The 5,890-nt window shown below is 38.2% G+C and overlaps 1 protein-coding gene across 3 annotated transcripts in view; it reads left to right on the top strand.

Annotated features, from left to right (window-relative positions):
- Positions 1–2,917: 2,917 nt before the first annotated feature.
- The window catches only part of LOC105557763 (protein tweety), a 13,344-nt gene continuing 10,371 nt past the window's right edge, over positions 2,918–5,890 (top strand). For 2 of the 3 annotated variants that reach the window (XM_012005086.1, XM_012005087.1), the window contains exon 1: positions 2,918–3,080. The gene's annotated coding sequence lies outside the window, so the exon portion shown is untranslated. The remainder of the gene's footprint in view (positions 3,081–5,890) is intronic. The other variant, XM_012005088.1, reaches the window with a different exon arrangement.

Below are 5,890 nucleotides of genomic sequence, written 5' to 3' on the forward strand. Positions count from 1 at the left end.
TTTTGAAGATGCAAAAGAGTATGTAAATTTGTTTTATAGGGAAGATACATCATTGGCTGGAAACTAGAATCTTTTTGCTATTCGATGTTGGATCTCCTGCAACAAACGTTGCACACATGGGGTCCCAAATTCCCCACGAGACACGTGCGCCCTCTGAAGTATTCAATAAACGTTATATGCGTCTGCACGAAATTGGATGCGATCGGCGTATATACTCGAGAAAAATATGCGTACAATGTTTAAATGAAAAATGTTAATTAATCTTATCTAAGAATTGACATCTTTAAGATAACGTGTTTTCTAAGATGTATAATTATTTGTATAGATAAAATTGTATTTAAGCATCTAAAATATTAACTATATGTATTATAGAGAATAAAAATTAATTTTAAATAGCAAAGTAATTAAACGTATATTTGCCTTAAAAAAATTATTCTTTTCATTATAGACTCAGAAATTCAGTTTTATTACATATAAATTTTACTATCAGGTAGAACATAAAACTTATACTGACATCATTATGTGGCTATGTTTTGGTGACTTATTTATGATATCATAATAGTGACTTTAATATGACCTCCAAAAAGAAGAATATTATCACAAATTGATTGATACACGAAATTTATTTGCATTATACATATTATTAGCAAGTATACATATTATTATTATAAATAACTAATAATAAACATTATTGCACACAAAATGTAGTACTTTAAGATCATGTGTAATTAATAATGTAAAAATTAAAATAAAATATTTATTTTTAATAGGAAAGCAACTTAAAAAAACTGCGCGTGCATAACAGAAAATGATTTTTAAAAAATAGAAGTAGTTCAAAATAGAAATTCTGACAGTCATAGTAGAATATATAATATAAGTACATCATGTTAATATAAAAATTAACAAACTCTTCTCTAATTATCTCTTTTAACTATAACGTAAAAGTATCAATGTTTGAATATATACTTAAAATCTATGATTCTTTGTGTCCTCTTCAAATCATTCTTGTTTGAGTAACTTTTAAGTGATGAATTAAATCATGATGATGTCATTATGACATCATTATGAGTTTTATGCTCTACCTGGGACATTCTATACCTTCCCAGCAGATACCAAAGTAACAGTTACATAACATCAATATAAATATAATATAACACATGCCTGGTTATATATTACATTTGCATTGATGTTATGTAATTGTTACTTTGGTGTTTGTTGGGTTAATTATCTATGTGTATGTATATTAATGTTATTTATATGTATAAAACTTTATATGTATATCATAATAATGAGATTAATTTTATTTATCACTTACTAAATTTATATATGTATGTGCATGTACAAATATTTGTTTCACAAAAATAATTATTTTAGGAAAATTATAATTAAATTTTTGTAATATGTGTGTCTTTTCTCCTTCTTATATTTCCTTAACAAGACGTTAATTTTACAACAAAAATGATTTTCAGACGAAATATGATTATCCATGAAACAAATATTGTTTTCACGTTACATTCATATTATTATATTTCTTTTATGTACAACGTATGCATGTACATACGATCTGTTTGTAATTAACACGCGCGCGTCAGGCAGCATTTTTATGACATTTATAATAATGTCCGAATAGAAATGGTCGTGATTCCGACGGAGCATGGGGACTAATAAGGCAGGTCGTTGGCTGCGTCGCGAAATCAGGCTAGGGCGGTAAAGGTGAAAGGTCAAAGGCAACGGGCTAGCACGGATATCGACTCGGGTGAGATCGAGAAGGCGAGGTAACCGGGTTACAGCCGGGGCGGCGGATAGGCGCCCTCCAAAGCGGGCTGTCCTAGAATTCGACTTCGGCGTTTTCGCACGCGCGCGCTGTCCAACTCAACATCCCCGCGCCTTTGTACCGCGAAGGGTCGCGAAATAATTAAGAATAGCAAATGCACAAATTGCCGTGAAAATGCAAAACGCAATTTATTGTTGCTCTGGCGTAGCGCTTCCTCTCTCCCTGGCTTGTACGAGTGCACTTTTGCAATAATACAACATCCCTCTGCAGTCCAAATTACCGTAAAAGAAAGGCTTCTTTTATACGAACAAAGGGCTGAGAATCACAACGAGGTGTTCGCGTCATAACGTTTCATCGAAATTCTACGTAAATTTTATATACTTTTTTTCACCTAAATAAACCGCTCGCCGATTATTTGTATTTTACTAGAATTCTGTTCCTCATCGATAACCATCTTAGATTCTGGCTCAACCGAATCCTTCCGCAAGTGCATGATCGGATCGTGTTTCCCCCGGTTTTTTTCCCCTCTGCGAATGCGACACTTAATTTCGTGTGAGTACGGTGAAAGTGACAGGTCAGCTGCTGTTATGCTCGCACCCCCGCCTATATTCAACCCTGCGCAAGGTGCCTTCTGCGCGCGCGGCTGCCGATGATAGAAGGAATGAAAGGGATGAAGAGGGAGAGAGAGAGAGAGAGAGGATAGAGGCGCGTGCGGTGCGGCTGTCTGCGGCTGCTCCTCCGTCAGTCGGTGGTCGTGGGTGGTCGCACGCACGCTCGGGGGTGACGGGTGCGTCTACATTCGCGAGGAGGGCGATGGAGGCTTCGTGCGCCTTGCTGGCGATCGAGTGAGACGCGCCATTCGTTGAACCGCGCCGCGCCGCGCCGCGCCGTCGTCGACGTCGTTCGCGTACCGAGTCGTCCGGTGACGAGGGTGGCACGACACGGACAAGGGCAGCGCGTGAAACAGAGCCCTCGCGAGCAACGGGGGTGACAAAAATGTCGCTGTATCGCTGTTTATCGTGAACGAGTCGAGGAAACACGACGGAAGGGCGGAGGGAGGGAGGGAAAGAAAGAAAGAGAGAAAAGGGGGTTGAACACGCGCGCAAGGTGTGCGACGTTACCTCTCTCTCTCTCTCTGCCTCTCTCTCTCTCTCGGATTGTTGGTACGCGCAGTCGTTTTTGATGTTGTTCGCTGGCTTGATGCCTGTCTCTTCTTTTTTGTTTGCTATATATTGCTGTCGCCGCCGCCGTTCGCTGCTGCAGCGGTCATTAGCGACCGAATCCAAGAGAAAAGAGAAAGTAAAACGTGTGTACTCGAGCGTAGCCTTTTTTTCATTGTCTCGTTGTTGTTGTTGTTGTCGTGATCTTCGTTGTTCCTAGACTCCTCCAATCTTCACCGCTAAAGAAAAAAGAAAAAAAGAGAGAAATTTTCATTGCCGTCGCGAGAGAACGTTGCAGGAAAGAATTGGATAACGTACCCGGGGGTGGCCACCAGCCAGCCTGTGACTTTCTGTCTGTCACGAATAGACGATAACACTCTTCTACTCTTCTCCGTGCCGTCTGCATGCGTCTTGTTCGCCACGAACCACCTTGGTCCCGCGGTACCGTCACACGCTGAATGTCTCTTCCCCCCCCCCCCCCCGTCTATATCTTCATGCATGCACGTACTCGTCCTATAAGCATGCAGCTTATCCGCCAGGCACAAACGACGTAACGCTTGTCATCCAACTCATGCATTTTTAACCGACGCGTCGTGGACAACTGTTCCGGGGAACGATTCCGAATCTCCGGGGTATAGCAGCTGATTTTTCGACGTAAATAATTTCTGGCCTTCTTCACCGGCTGCAAAATCGGTCAGCCTCAACCGCGCCGTTATTTATGCAACACCGAAATTCAAGAAGGGAAAATGGAGAGGTGACAAAAAGAGGAATGCGTTGATTAATTATTCGTCCCTTTCTACATCTGCCTGTGGGAGGGGAGAAATAATTAATCGCGCGGTGGCGGGTCGGTACAAGTTCGTGTTTTTAACTACGTCCTCCTCCAGCTCTCATTATAAAACTATCAAGTTATTAGAAATTCTATATTAAAATCGTTTGGATTATTAGTGCAACCGGCTCTACCGTGAGATCAAGTAATTTCCAAAACTCGGATAAACTGAAATTAAAAATTCAAGCATTTCTTGCTCCTTAGTGAGTTTATCAATTAATAGACTAACGAGTCTAAACTGTGATAATATAATTCACTTTGTGTCTAAAAGGAAAACTTATTTCTAGAGACATAAAGGAGTTAAAAATTTTAATACTTTTGACAGACGTTGCTGAAATCGGCCATTAAAATCACTTTAATCAATATAAAAGTCGCCAATTACACTGAGAAAAATTTCCATCGGATAAACCAATGAAACTGTGTTTCCGATGGTTAATTTTTCCGATTACGTTCTTCGAAGCAATTATGGATACTTCCGATGAAATTTATCCGATGAGATGCAGTTACCGATGAAATTTGTTTGACAAACTCACCATATTTTTCATCACACATACAATTCAATTGGATGCATCCGTTTGTTATTATGTAATTGGATTATCCGATTATATTTAATCGGACATTTTTCTCAGTGTATAATTGATTTTAAAAAAACTCGCGTTTGGCACACAATTTGCAGCTTATTTCACTAATTCTTTTCTCATTGCTTTTTCTTCGCAATGGGCGCTTGCGTGAGCACTTTTGATATGGATGTGTGTAAATATGTATAATACATGGCTTTCAACATTTTTAGAATATTGTAAATTAATGGTGTGATATTATCGCGATCTTTACCTATGCCGTAGGAATACTGTAAATATGCTTCCTCGCATACACAATTCAAATTAAATCCTTTTGAATAAGCTGAGTAAGTTAAATGCACTTCATTGAGCGAATCGATCAATTCGTATTGTTTTTAAATTTAGAATAAATCAACCTGTATTTTATCACAGTCAAATTTAAGAAATAACTCACTTGGATAAGCTAAAAATATCAAATTGTTTCGCAGAATTAACATTTATTAATTCGCGAATTAAGCTTTAAAATATTTTAAATTAATTTTGTATGTGAAATAATTCACAAATGAAGAAAATATTACACATTTATATTTTATCATATACATATTTGTTTAAATTTAGTTTAAAGAATACCATTAATTTATACAATACTGTTCCATTATTAAAATTATGCAAAAGTTTATGAAATTGCGAAGGATGTTTCCAATTTCATAAAAAATTATTTCCAGTATATTTAATTACGTGTATAAAATTTTCATGTGTCGTAGTAGAATAGGTATGGCAAGTAGATGTAAATTAAACGTAAAACGTAACCTTACGCTTTCCGATTGGATATTCAGCGAACGCATAACCGAATTAAGTATCCGATCTATAAGAGCAATAGGTGTTGCATGTTATTTACCATTTAATTATAATTATACAGGGTGATTATAATTACAGTTTAACTTTCAAAATGCTGTAATTAAACAACAACTGTGCAGAATGACCTGAAATTTGAACTGAAGATGCAGGAAGAAGGGGGAAAGGGTATGACATGAGAACACACTTAGTTCCAAATTGTATTGATAGATGGCGCGAACAACTCCTGAACATGGGTAATTTTGTAGGGATAGCAGTGCAGGATGTTGCGTAGAATTTTATGCACCGTGCTCACAGGCATGTCTAAAGACCGGGCAGAAAATGATTAAGAAATTCGAAGAGACAGGTTCTTTTGACATGAAATCTGGCAGAGGGAGGAAAGCAATTGCGTCGACGGCAGTAGAAGATGTGGCCTTAGCAGTAGAGGAAGGCACGTGCAGTGGTCAGCAAACGACCAGTGCACGGGGAATTGCCCGGTCTTTAGACATGCCTGTGAGCACGGTGCATAAAATTCTACGCAACATCCTGCACTGCTATCCCTACAAAATTACCCATGTTTAGAGACCCTAGAAGATAGAGACTGGACAACTGGCGGAAGTGTCCACAAAATGGCCGTCAGTGCCGCGATTTAATTGAATCTTGTGCTGCTGTGTCGTGTAAGTAATATGATTTTTTTCATTTAGAGATTGTGTGTAAATGAAAAAAATCATATTACTTA

This window comes from Vollenhovia emeryi, unplaced genomic scaffold (assembly GCF_000949405.1).
Source record: "Vollenhovia emeryi isolate VEMERY1.0 unplaced genomic scaffold, V.emery_V1.0 DF939422.1, whole genome shotgun sequence".
NCBI classification, from domain to species: Eukaryota; Metazoa; Arthropoda; class Insecta; order Hymenoptera; family Formicidae; genus Vollenhovia; species Vollenhovia emeryi.